The 14,299-nt window shown below is 50.3% G+C and overlaps 1 protein-coding gene across 1 annotated transcript in view; it reads right to left on the minus strand.

The window, feature by feature from the left end:
• Sbk1 (SH3 domain binding kinase 1) overlaps positions 1-7,267 on the minus strand; it is a 44,453-nt gene extending 37,186 nt beyond the window's left edge. The window contains exon 1 of the mRNA XM_032892681.1: positions 6,991-7,267. The gene's annotated coding sequence lies outside the window, so the exon portion shown is untranslated. The remainder of the gene's footprint in view (positions 1-6,990) is intronic.
• Between the last annotated feature and the right edge of the window lie 7,032 nt (positions 7,268-14,299).

A 14,299-nucleotide genomic window follows, 5' to 3' on the forward strand; every position in this document is an offset into this window, starting at 1 on the left:
GTGCACACACAGATACACGCACATAAATAAAAGTAAAAAATAACCCAGCTAGCTCTCCCCAAGGATTTAGCCTGTGCACCCTTCCCATGAGCAGCCCCAGATGGGAATGGAGGGGTCTGGTCTTAACACTCCCTTCTGCTGAGCCACCACCCTCTGAGCCACCACCCTCACTTTTCCAGGTCTGCCCTCCCAGGCTCCGGGGCGGCTCCTGTTGGCCTCGTAGTCTCTTTTGTTCCTTCTGTTATCTCTTACAAAAATAAAGCAGGGCATGGTGGCACGGGCTGGGCACTGAGGAGATGGGGGCAGGAAGATGACAGGTTCCAGGACAGCCTGAGCTACATATTGAAATCATGTGTGTCTTAGTTTGGGTTTCTATTGCTTGGACAAAACACCATGACCAGAAAGCCGGTTGGGGAGGAAGGGTTTATTTGGCTTAAACTTCCACGGCACTGTTGGTTATGCAAGGAAGTCAGGGCAGGAACTCAAACCAGAGCAGAAACCTGGAGCTGATGCAGAGGTTGCTTACTGGCTTACCTCACACGGCTTGCTTGGCCTGCTTTCTTACAGACCACCAGCCCAGGGACGCACCACCTACAGTGGGCGGGGCCCTCCCTATTGATCACTAATTGAGAAAATTCCCTACAGCTGGACTCATGGACCGGTTTTCTCAGCTGAGGCTCCTTCTTCTCTGACGACTCTAACTTGTGTCTAGTTGACGCAGGAAACCAGCCAGTCCATTAGAGTTGTTTGTATGAAATACCCTTAAATGTATTTTGTTCTCACTGAGTCTTCCTAGACTCCAGCCCTAACTTTTGTTGCTGTTGTTTCTGTATCTTTAATAATTACAAAGTATTCTTTTAGTCTCTGAACACAGAGCCTCTATCTTGTTTGAAAGTTTTGTTTCTCTGCATACATTGTTTTCTTGTTTGCTTTGGTTCTGTTTAGATTCAGGATTTTCTGGGATCCCTGGTTTCCTGCTAACTCTCAGGAGCTTTCAAAGACTGATACAAACTGTAGTAATGCCCCTACCCTTTGTGTGTGTGTGTGTGTGTGTGTGTGTGTGTGTGTGTGAGAGAGAGAGAGAGAGAGAGAGAGAGAGAGAGAGAGAGAGAACTTTTTGGGAAGATAAAATGTCCTTTGCCTGGATGGAGGTTTGGGTTACCCCAACATGGAGGCTTGGGTTACCCCAACATATACATATCAGAACTTCTTATGCTCATTGCTTACAAACTTCACATTCACTTTGAGTAAACCATGCACCCAATTTTTAAAAAGTGAAATTTGCAGTTGAGAAACCCAGTGCTTGTGGGGAGAGGGGTGCTGGGTGACAGAGGTTCAACATGAAATTTGGGCTGCGCCATTCTCTCTGTTTTTATATATTGTTTATCAGTGTAGCCATGGTTGTCCTGGAACTCGTTCTGTAAGACAGACTGACCTCCAAATCACAGAGATCCGTTTGCTCTGTCTCCCCAGTGCTGGCACTAAAGGCGCGCACCATCACAGGCTCCTAAACTGCCCTGCTGTACCCGACCTCCGAGCATTGTCCTCCCTTCTAACCACGTCATCAGCTTTGGAGATCTGAAGAGTTAACCGTAGTTCCATGGGTTTGTCCACGCTCAACTTTCGGGGTTCTGTGAGTCTATTGAATTAGTTTCCCCACATGCTGCCTTTCTCTCCGTTTCCAGCGAGTGCTTCCAGCTGATGTGTGCTGTGACAGGCAGAGGGAAAAGAGAGAACACTAGGGGCCCCACAGCCCTCCCTGCAAGAACCTGTCCCACGGAGACCTAACTTCCTCACACCAGGCCCCACCTCTTAATGACTCCACCATTTCCCAGTAGTGTCACCCTAGGGACCAAGCCTTTAACACATGGGTCCTTGGGGTACATGCAAGATCTGAAATAAAAAAATTGCAGGTAAGTCTGTCCTGCACTGCCCATTTCTTTGAAATGTTCTAAATAAATTCATCCTAAAAAAAAAAAAAAAAAAAAAAGAAAAAAAAATTTGCGGGAAGTCAGTGAGTTGGCTCAGTGGGTAAAGAAACTTGCTGCCAAACCTTGAGGACCCGAGTTTGATTCCCAGGACCTACATGTTGGAAGGAGAGAACTTAGACTTCCATGTTGTTCTCTGATCTCCACACTCATCATGGTACTTTGTGCTCTCTCCTCAGAAATAAATACTTGAAAAAATAAAATAGAATTAATCCCGACTATACTTCATACTGGCTGACCCAGACATTTTTTATATTAAAAAAGAAAAAGAAAAAAGAGAATGGGCTGGAGAGATTGCTCAGTGGACCCTAGTTCAGTTCCCAATACCCATGTCCTGTGGCCCACAACTTCCTATAATTCTATAACTCCAACTGACCTCCAAGGATACCCACACATGCATGGCATACACTTACAAGATATATAGATATAATTTAAAATGTTCTTAATGGAGTCTGTGTGTAGGTTTTCAGCCTGAAGTCCAAGTAGCACTGCACAGTGTCTGTGGGGAACAGGAAGGTGTTGGCAGATACATTATATCAGGCGGGAGTACACAAACACCTGGATAGGGTGCCACTCCCTCTGCTTAGGAAGCCACCGCTCACAGGCGCTCTCACCCCAGTGAGCTAACCCATTGAAGTCACTACCTCATCTCTAATACCACAACTAAATTAATTTTCTATCTTTTGATATTATTGACCTAAGTCTTTGGAGATTGAACTTCTGTGTGAATTCCTGGGATAAATCATATTCAAAATGAACTTGCAGTCATCTTCTTCCCTTGACCCTGGCCGGCCCACAGGTCACCCACCCTACACATCCCTCCGTGACGTCAGCACCACTTTCCTCTATCCATGCTGGCCCGGTAGTCATTGATTTGCCCAGAGCAGCCCCAGGGACTTTTAAAATGTCAACCAGATTTCACTGTTCCCCCACTTAAAAGCTTCCCTATCCCACCTAAACTTCATTCTCAGCAGGGTTATCAAGGTCTGATTGATCTGGTCTATCCCAATCTCACCCTTGTCACCGTCCCACAATCCTCCGGCTTGTCCACACTGGCCTACCAGAGTGAGTGCTCACTGCCTGCCAGTGTCCTCTGGCCCTTGTATCTGTTCTGTCTGCATGGATGGCCCGTCCCCTTCCTCTTCCAGGTCCGGGATGCCAGCTTCTCAGCTCACCTTACTCAAGGTGTGTGTTTCCTGTGTGTTGCTGTCCATCCCCTTGCCCCCGCCAGCCCCCCCACCGTGGGTTTGAACCTGATGATGGAGTTATAAGTTTGCCTATGTATCATCTGTCTCTCGTTAGCCCTGAGCTTCAGGACAGTGGAGCTGGTGTTTCTCATGTGGCTTCTAGCTCTCACCCATGAACGATACCAAGCCGCTTTGCTGAGTGACTGAATGAGCATGATTGGCACCAAAGGAGGCTTGTCTTCATACATCAAACTATTCCATGGTCATAATACCCCAGTGAGGCTGCTGCACTGGACTGCCTTTCCCAGCATCCCTTGCAGAGATAGCCAATGCACGCAGACACAGGTAAAAGACGCTATCTCCAGTTGTGACTCACAAAAACCTTGGCTGACATTTTAATGTATTTGTTTTGAGATAGAGTATAGCCTAGGCTGGTCTTGAACCCACAATTCTCCTGCCTCAGACTCGTGAATGCTGGGCTTGCGGGCACGCACCACACCTGGTTCCTCCCTTCTCTCTTCTTTCTCTGTTAGTGGAATGTGGTTCTGAGTGATGCCTGCCCCATGACAGAAGGATTCAGGGTCAGTGAGAGACTGCTTGGAGCAGAGCCTCTCTCACTACACTCCGTTTCGTGGATATCAACCGTAAAGAATGGGATCCTGGGCTGGAGAGATGGCTCAGTGGTTAAGAGCACTGACTGCTCTTCCAGAGGTCCTGAGTTCAATTCCCAGCAACCACATGGTGGCTCACAACCATCTGTAATGAGATCTGATGCCCTCTTCTGGTGTGTCTGAGGACAGAGACAGTGTCCTCATATATACATCAAATAAATAAATCTTAAAAAAAAAAAAAAAAAAGAATGGGATCCTATGCCCCAGGCTCCTGGGCACAACAGCTGCCTCACCCTAATTAACACCTGGAAACAGCGTGAGCAGGTGGTTAGTGACACGGTTGCTGACATGGGGCACAGTGTGCATCGACCCACGGCCTCTGGGGCCACGAAGCTCACACTCTCATTATAGCTCATGGAGATGCATGTTCACCCACAAGGCATTGGGCCCCATTAGGAAGGTATGACTGGATCCTTCTCGTCTCTGTGGCCTCAACATCCAGTCCCAGGAGGCTTCAGGAATTTCAACCTAAAAATGAATGAGCAGGTTGCCTATACCCCTTACAGCCTCTCTGTCTCTAATTTTGCTTGAGAAGAGATCCAAAGGGACCTCAGGGTTACACAGAAGAGGGCTGTGGCAGAATCCTGGCCTTTAGAGATGGAAGTTGGGTGTTCCAGAGAAGCCCTGGTGCCAGAGAAAGGCCAGGAGAGGTGGTGAAGGGGTTTGGTGCACCACACACTCTCTAAGTCCAAGGTGACCCCACCCAGTGTCTCTGCCCTCCCAGCCAGCTCTGTTTGGCTCCCACAGCCTGGCTGTCCACATCACTCAGTATTTTTAGCTTCACCACCTGGCACCTGTGGTCACCATCTCTGCCCAGCCTGGCAGTGTCCCCTCCCTAGGCCTTAAAGAGCCAGAGTCCATCAGTTAGAAAGTATAGTAGCCTCTGCTATAACATAGGCCATTACATCCCAGAGTAGGAGAGAGGCCTCTGCTACACAGGAATCCCCAGAGCTGCAGGTGGGGTGGAGGAAAGATGAGGGAGAAAGGGCACAAGGGCCTGGCCCTAATGCTTGAGCCTCATCCCGGGGCTTCCTGAGTCACTCACTGGTAGGGATTGATTTGCTCCAAGACCTGAAGCCAGGGGACATCAGGGCAGGGCTTGACAGTGTGTTGTTGACCGTCAGCTCAGGGCTGAGAATTAACCTAGAATTAACCTTGCACATTAACATAAACGTGCAGGGCCCTGGGTTTTATCCCCACTCTGAGAGAGAGAGAGAGAGAGAGAGAGAGAGAGAGAGAGAAATAGACACAGAGACTGATACAGAGAGACATGCAGAGACACACAGAGGTACACGCAGATAGAGACAGACAGATATAGAGAAAGACAGAGGCACACAGAGAGACAGGGAGAGACAGACAGAGAGGTATATACACATAGAGAGATAGGCAAAAACAGAGAGACAGAGACAGATATAGAGATAGCAGAGACACAGAGACAGACACAGAGAGAGATAGACCTGGACAGAGACAGACAGATACAGAGATAGACAGAGGCACAGAGAAGAGAGATAGAAAGACAGTCACCACAGATGATGCCAAGGCCCCGTCTCCTCTGTCACTTCATTGGCTGACACAGTCATTCGCCAAGCACTCCAAGACTCCACTATGAAGAATGGCTGCACTGGGGGTGTGGAGTTGAGTGGAGTAAAGAACAGGGTCACCCATTGAGCCTCACTGAGTCTTTTATCCACCTGTTTGGCTTCCAGCCCTCCATGGCTGTTCAAATGCTCAGCTCGGAAGTCCAGGTCTATGTGATCTGATACTACTGTCTTTGCCATCCTCGACCCATCCTTGTCCAGTTACTTTCCCAAACCACCAAATGCCGCCCCACAGCCCACCAATACCTCTTCTTGGGCCTCCTGCATTCCCTGGGAGACATCTGGACTTCTAGAGAGATTACATGGGGTCTACCGTGGTCCCTGCGAGCAGAAGTGGTCCGTTCATCTTGCCTCCCGACTCCATGGGCGCTATGTACCCACTCCCACTAATGTGCCCCCAATCTTTGCCCAACCTATCTACTAGCAGACCTCACCAGGGCTGTGCCAGGGTACCAGGCCCCATCTGAAGCCTGGCACTCTGCAGGTGTCCAGTCATTGTTTTGCACGGTCAGCTGGCAACCAGGGCAGGAAGCAGCTTCCCACTTCACAGATGTTAACACAGAGGCTCCTGGCAGGGAAACCACAGATGTGGGGTCTAATACAGTCATGAGGGGCACCTCATCCAGATGCAGGAGCCCACATTTTCTCTTCCTGTTCTTTAGTGGACATGGACGAGACCCTAGCTGAGTCCTGTATCTGCCTTTCCCACAGTGGCACTGGCTTGAGCATACTGGGGTGGAACAGAGGTGGTCCTGTCAACTTGTACATCCACAACCAGAGGCCTGGTCACAGCTTGGGTAATGCACTTGGCTGGAGACAGGGTTTCCCTGAGGGTTGGGGTCACTGGCACCATGCCCAATTCTTCTCATCCCAAAGGTACTCACATCTGCTCCCACAAACCTGTATACACAGTCACAAATATGCAATCCCAACTTCAGAAACCCTCATCTTCTTTCTCCCTCCCTCCCCTCTTTTACACACACATGGGTGCTTGCACATGCACACACACATGTGCACATGCGCACATACACATTTTCACTTATTAATTCAACAAGGACTGAACATGTGTTAAATGCCAGTGCAATGCTAGAAGGGCAAGGGGCTCTTAGATTGGAGCGGACCCCGTGTCTTCTGGGAGGCCTTCCTGGAAGAAGAGGCATTTCAGCTGGGCCTGAATGGAGGGGAGCCAGGGTATTCCTGGTAATATTGGGGAACCAAGCGAAATGGGGCGTTAACCCCAATCACAGGTCTTGAATGTTGAGTGCTGGTTTTCTGTTGTAGGAACCGAGGAACCATGAAGGTCTCTAAGTAGGGACAAGACATGACCACAATGGGAGTGAAGGGACAGGTAAATCAATCTAGGTAGGGCCCGAGTGGGAGGAGTGGGAAGGTTGTGGTGACAGGCAGAGAGCTCAGCGGGAAGGAGGAGTGGGTGGTAAGCCTGGGCAGACAGATCCCATAAACACCAGTACTGGGCCCCTAAGTTCCTGGTAGAGGGCTGCACAGTGGTCCTGCCAGCCCACTGCCCACCCACCCCAGCACTGACCTCTGTAGTGGAACTTCTTCCAGTTCCTCCTCCTCTCTGTGGAAGCAGACCAAGCAGAAAGCTGGTACATCGTCAGCGCCACAGCCCAGGGGCCAGGCAGGGGCAGCCGCAGGACAGGGCAGGGGTGACTGTTGGTGACCTCCACAGCATCATCCCCAGCCAGGACACGGTTCTCGGAGCCAGTGTGCTCCAGGGTCAGCAGCCTGTCGGCCTCAGGACCCCGGACCTGCCTACCTGCCACCTGCGCCTTCTCGCCCACGTTACCCGTCGCCTCGGTAGGTGGAGGAGCCTGTAGCTCTCTTGGGGCTCCTGTCCTGAGGCACAGGGGTTCCAGCCACGGGATCCACCCTTGAACGGCAGCTACCGGGCTGGATTCAAGAGGTGGCCGGTAGTGGACTGAGGTCCTATCACCGCCTCTGGAGAAGTCCTTAGCTCCTTAGCTGTCTACTCTGCTGATGTCTGCCAGGGGCAGGACTGTGAGCACAGACCCACAGCTGACTTGGCCTTCTGTCTGTCTGTCCAGCAGTCTGTTCCTCCTAGTTGACCCACAGGCACGTTGGTGGGTGACAAAGTTTGTTCTCTGCTGTAGTAAGTAGTGCAGTGGCCTGCAGGAGAGCCAGCTGACACCTGAAGCTGGAGGGTAGGCAAGGGCAGGTAAGCTGGCACAGTGTCTCCACTGTCCCCAGGAAAAGTTCTGACCCTTGAAGTCAGGTGCGGGTCAGCCAGACTGGAAGCTGCTCTGCTCCCTGCTCTCTCTCCTCAGCTCTGGGGCTCAGCCTTGTGGTGGCTGTAGATGGCTGGGCTGTGGGTATTAATAGCTCCACATTCACGCTGAGAAGCCTGGAAGTTAACTCCTTCTCTGCCAGAGCTGGGAGGCTGCGGCTGGCCACTGTGAGGAAAGCAAGGACCACGCCTCTGCTGGGAGCCTGGTGCACCAGCAGACACTCCGTAATGCCTCCTGCCCGTGAGCCTGTGCCGCACAGTCTCTGGGGCTTGGTCAGATTTGCTGTGCCACCTGGACCCTCCATGCACAGGTAGGGTGGATCTGGGTGGGACTCAGAGCTTTGAGCTCCGGGGAGCATCCCCGGGAGAGCCGTCCAGTTCACACCTACACTGTAACCAGTCCCTCCACATTCCCAGAAATCAGCATTGCTGACTCTGGGTCCAAGTGCATGACCACTTTGAATGGAAGCCAGGGATGAAGCAGACATTGTTTAGTGGTATGCTCAGCTCGGGGGATACCAGAGTGGGTCTTATTTACCTGTTTCCTTAGCACCTTTTTGTGTTTGTCAGGCTCTGGGCAGGACGCAGAGCTCACAGTCAGGGAAGGCAGAGGCTCCTCCTCCTTCGGTGGGCTTGTGCCCCACAGGAGGCCGAGGGGCTTGCTGTTGGTCTACAAGGGGCCAATGTATTAGAAAGAGTGCCTCCTCCAGGCAACCTCTAAGCACCTGGCCGTAGTGGGAACCTGGGCTGGTTTTCAGCCCCCCTCACCTGTGCAGAAATTGACAACACAGGCAACCATTCCAGTGGCCCTGGCAGCAGAGGAAACAAAAGATGAAGAAATTCAGGCTGTGAAAAGGGCGGGGTGGGAGGGGAATTAAGCCGACGTGAGAGGGGCTGGGATGGACAGGCAGGGACTTAGAAAGGCTGCTTGAGGGGTTGGGGATTTAGCTCAGTGGTAGAGCCCTTGCCTAGCAAGCGCAAGGCCCTGGGTTTGGTCCCCAGCTCCGAAAAAAAAGGAAAAAAAAAAGGGGGGGAGGCTGTTTGAGGAAACAAACAAACAAAAACAAAACAAAACAAAAAAACAAAAAAACTTCCAACAAGGTGATGTCGGAGCAGCACCCTACAGGAGGGGGAGGAGCCAATCGAAGATCTAGACTCTAGGGGGAGAGCCTTCCAGCAGGAACACAGGAACTAGTTGGCATTTGGGGAGGAGAGTGAGAGGCAGGCAAAGTGTTTAAACTGGCCTTTTGGTATGGAGTAGATCTTTCCTGGGCGATCAAGAGGTGGGGCAAGACCAGCAGACCAGAGAGGATGACGGGGTTGTACAGAGCCTTACAAAACAGGAAGAGATAAACATGATCAGAGGCGTGGGAAGTGTTTGTTCTTAGCCACTCTGCTCACTATAGGGAGATGAAGAACGGGGGAGGGGGAGGTGTGGATGGGGAAGATGAAGTGGGAATTTGCCTTGAGGCTGAGAACCTGGGGAGTTTGCGGGTGGGAGAGTTAGGAGCCTGGAAGGGCCATCTGAACTGAGTTTCACTAGCTGGAAGAACAGGTCTAGACTTCATTGGCTAAGAAGAAAATGGGGCTGGTTCCTGAGCAGTGCACAAAGGGCAGACTGGCAGATAGCAGCTTGGGGCCGGGATCCAGCTCTGCCAGCCTGGCATGTTTGTATGGGACTTTGGGCTTGTTCATTAGCCTAAAAGGCGCCCATCTTAACCAATCCTCCCCATTTCTCTTCCCCTTCTTTCCTCTCTTTTTACTTCTGACGCCTCAGTGTGTAGCCCAGGCTGGCCTTGAATTCGTGATTCTCTCGTGGAGACTTACCTCAAACTGAAATTCATGCCTGTTTCTGGGAACAGGGTCTCTTTATAGGTTGTCTGCTCTGACATTTACTCTTCTGGATGGAGCACCTTCTATGAATTGGCCTGTCCAAAGCAGGTGCTTCTTTCTGCTAGCTCGAGATTGAGCTGGGGAGATGATCTAGGGGCCCTGAGTCCTCCACAAGCTCTGCTGCAGCTTCCATAAGTAGTTTTAGACTTCTGTCCCCGACTAGAACCACAGACTGACAGACATACCTGGAGGTCAGCTGGTCCAATCCCTGCACTGCACAGCGGAAGAGAACCTGCTCACAAAGGAGGAGTAGCATCTCCCTTGAGGTTGTGATACTCGGGGACTTAACCTCTTCAAGGCTTAACCTCAGGTCTCTCAATACGTAGACTTGACAGGGTGCCCCTCCAAAAGGTGGGGGGGCATGAAATAGGAAGGGACAAGAGACAGGGTGGAGGGAGAGAGACAGCTCATGTTACAATCTCTGAGGTGGGAGTCAGAGGGGTCAGATTGGCTCTGGACTCTGGATGTCCCTGCCTGCCTCCCCAGGTCCCATGGGGTTGTCATTTGCAGGTGTTAATTATTCATGAAGCTGTGCTTTGCCTGGTTTTAATGCACTCTGATGGCGGTCTTTAGCTAATGGGGAAAATCGATAGGTTTTAATTCTTAGTGGCTGTGAATCTCTGTCTGTCTCCTATTTGGGTGGCTGAACCTAGATCTTGGGTTAGGGGCAGGGTGTGACCTCAGACTCAGGCACAAAAGCCTAAGTCTTCACCTTCCCTGTCTATACGCCACTGCCTTTTGCCTCCAGTCTAGGGAGGAGAGGATCGTGGTCACCATGGCACCTCAAACTACCCCAAACTTCATGGAAAGCTGAATCCTGCATCTCAGCCATTTGTCATACTCCAAGATGGACCGTAGCCAGCCTAGCCTTTGAGCTACACCTACGGCCTGATAGGGCAGCTCCTCCCCACCAGCTTTGGGGGCTGTTGTCATGCCTGCAGCCTTTGACCTTGGAGCTGGGGGACCTAATAGGAATATAGCTTCCTCGCTCACCGCTCAGGATCAGCTCTGGTCTACCTTCCTCAGCAGAAGGAAGCTGGTCTGAGACTGAAGAGCTACAAACAGAGCTCACTGTGAGAAGTTCCGCGTGTACACAGGCTGAGAATTGTTCTGGCAGGACTGAGAGGCAGTATTAGGCGGCCATCATTATAAACACATCCCATTCCCAACCGCAGCCTGACCCGAGTACATGGCCTTCACGATTCCTGTAATTATCTGGAGAACAGAGCCACCACTTACACTCTGTGTGTGTGTGTGTGTGTGTGTGTGTGTGTGTGTGTGTGTGTTCGCGCGTGCGCGTGTTCGTGTGTTCTTGCTAATTAGACAAGTGTAAGCCTTTCAGATGCATGGTGGTGGAGATAGTACTGTTCTTTAAAAAAAAAAAAAAAAAAGTGTTGGTGCTTCCAAAACACAGCAAACCCTCAGAAGATGAGAGGTCTCCACAGGGGTGGGTGGAGAATGCTCTGCCTGTTCTGTTGGGGGTTGCTCTGGTGCTGCTATATCAGATAATAAATTCTGTACCCCAAGATCTGGCTGCCCCAGGATGAATGAATTCCCACACATACCAGCTTTTGTTGTGCAAACCTTGCACCCCAACTTAAAACAATTGGGTAAATTAAAATGGCTGGCAGCCAGTTACTGAGGAGAATAGAAAGGGGTGGAGTTTGAGTTTCTGGGCTGGGGTCACAGGTCGGGGCTACGAGGAGAGGAAGAGAAGGGAGGAAGAAGACAGAGAGAACAGGCAGTCTCCATTAGACATGATGGACCAGGAGTACCCTAGAGAAATCATTCCCTAGGACAGACTGCTGGAGCAGATGTCACCCGGGTGAGATTCAAACAGCAAGTATTTGGGGAGCACAGCTGGGAATTAACAGTCTAACAGATAGAGATATAGATTAGGGGTGATCCCCCCAGTAATTGTTCAAGCACTAAGTAAATAAATCATAGTCTGAGTCTCATTCATTCGGAAGCTAGACAGAGATAGACATAATCCAATTAATTTACATGTTTCCCACAGTCCTGCCTTTCCTGGTGGCCCAGAGTCCACTCCTGCTGGTTGAAAGGGCTCTGACCATCTAAAGACACTGAGCCAGGTACGGGAGCCTCCATGACCCAGACTTGAAGAGTGGTGATGGCCAGGCCTCTTTAGAGATATTAAATGATGCCTAAAGGATGCCCCTTAAGGCGCATAGGTTGGCAGAGTGGCTCCCAGTGCAGTAGTGCCCTGGAGTGGGGCCTCTGGGAAGGGATTTTAACTGTTGGGCATCTTTCTAGCTCCAGGAAGGAGTAACTTTTAGTTAATTGATTAATATTTTGAGACAGGGCCTTGGGAACCCAGGTTGGTGTGTAACTCGTAGCAATTCTCCTGCTCCAGGGCCCTGACCTCTAACCACCACCCCTCAACTCAGTGCTGCTAATACAGTTGTAGAAAAGCGCCAAGGGCTCTTCACTGCTGGGCCAGCTCTCCAGCCACAGAACAATGTTTTTAAATCTTTGCTCCTGTAAGTTATTTCTGCCAGGTACTTTGTTGCAATGACAAAACTCTAACCTCCCCAGCCCATCTAACCCTAAGCTGGCCTCTTCCCTGTCCCTACTCAGGATGCAGCAGAGGGTGGGCCGAAACCCAGTTTGAACAGAAGCTTTTGGGGCACAAGCTGTACCGGACAGACTTGAGTCCTCCTCAGGCCTCCCTCGCACTCCCCAGTGTCTGTGTGCAGCAGGCTGAGTGAGCCTTCATAGTCACCCTGTTATTTACTATCCGTGTAGGCCCCTCCCTCATCTCAATTCACATTTTCATTAATTAATTAATATTTTCATCTTATGTGCATCGGTGTTTTGCCTGCATGTCTGTCTGTGTGAGGATGTCAGATTGCAGACAGGTATGAGCTGCCATGTGGGTGCTGGGATTTGAACCCAATTCCCCAGGAAGAGCAGTCAGTACTCTTAACCACTGAGCCATCTCTTCAGCCCCTCAATCCATATTTTGATTCCCCCATCCCACCCACCATGGATGCTTGGCAGGAAGACGCCATGCACGAAGGTTTTCTCCAATCCTTATCTTGTGGGGTCTCTCAGAAAACTGTATTAGCCCAAGTATGCTAAATGTTTAAGTTGTTGCAAGCATACAGCAACTGACCGGATGCGAATCCCATTCCCCTCCCTCCTCCAGGGGGTCTTGGAGGCTCAGAGGAAACACCTTTTTGTTTGGTCCACTCAGAGCTCCTAAAACCCAAGTGAGCCTCCAGAACAGAACTTATAGCTTGCTCATAGTTCAAAGAGAGGCAAAACTATTGCAGCTCTCTCCCCCCCCCCCCCCCCCCCTCCCCCTCTCCCCCTCCCCCCCCCCCCCCCCTCCCCCCCCCCCTCCCCCTCCCCCCCCCCCCCCCCCCTCCCTCCTCTCCCTCTCTCTCTCTCTCTCCCTCTCTCTCTCTCTCTCTCTCTCTCCCGTGTGTGTGTGTGTGTGTGTGTGTGTGTGTGTGTGTGTGTGTGTGTGTGTGTGTGCTCTGGCTCTCACTGACTCTGACTCTATACTTAACCTAAAGATTATTGTTATGTAGCCCAGGCTGGCCTCCAACTCGTGATTCTCCAACCTCAGTCTTTTAAGTGTGTACCACCATGACCACCATAGTCCTTTCCCTTTTAGATAAGAGTGTCTCAACAAAACACAATAAAAAAGAAAGTCCAATGCCAGATCACTAAAGCCCTGACGGATGACTGACAGCAACATAGATAAGAAGCCAGCTTCCCGGAAGAGGCTTTACTTAAAATTTATCAGAATGTGGCTTAAGCATCTTGGCAAGAATGTCAATGTCTTCCTAGAAGGAGCTTGTGAATTATCCTGCATAGACAAAAAGTTATGCCCCAAACCAGATCTGGTCCAGGCTTTATCGGTGGAGAGATTCTGTTTCTCACGTGGCTGTCAGAAGCGGGTGATTCTCTTGCTTGAGGGCATCTTGTTACCATTTTAGTTCTTAGGGAAGGTAGGGGGATACAGAAACCATCTCTGTACTTTCAAATGTTTCTCTCAGCTAGCTGCAAAGGAAATTTAAAATAATCAGTTCCCAGTTGCACAGCCATGGGCACTGGAAACATCTGGGATAGAGGAGGGGTGTAACTGAAGGGAGGCAGTCTAGCCAAGCAGCAGTCAGGGGGACCTAGCTCAGAATGGAGACTCCTCCCACCTGCTCCTGGCATGTTCGTAGAACTCTGTGGAGTAACTAACTTGTCCATATGGGACCTGGAGGACAGGGCTCTAAGATGTAAGGGGTTTTTGTTTGTTTGTTTGTTTGTTTGCTTGCTTGTTTGTTTGTTATTATACAACGTCTTGCTATGTAGCCTTGGATGGTTGAAAGTTGTCATGAAGATCAAGCTGGCCCCAAACATAGAGATCCACCTGCCTCTGCCACCCAAGTGCTGGGGTTAATGGTGAATACCACATACTCAGCTTATATGTAACTTTTGTGGGACAGTTGGGTCTACTAGCCAAAGATTTTGAGTTTTATCTGGAAGTTTTGTTGCTTCAATAAAGGTAAGATGGGGTGGTCAATAATAACTCTAGGAAAATACAAATAGGATTTAAAAGTTGAACAAGAAAGGAAATGCAATCACAGCATAGTGTGTGGCTAAAGTGTGAAAATTATCTACAAAGGTATAATAATGTAAACACCAAAACCTAGTTGAGCCAAAAAGCACA

Source organism: Rattus rattus, chromosome 2 (genome assembly GCF_011064425.1).
Source record: "Rattus rattus isolate New Zealand chromosome 2, Rrattus_CSIRO_v1, whole genome shotgun sequence".
NCBI classification, from domain to species: Eukaryota; Metazoa; Chordata; class Mammalia; order Rodentia; family Muridae; genus Rattus; species Rattus rattus.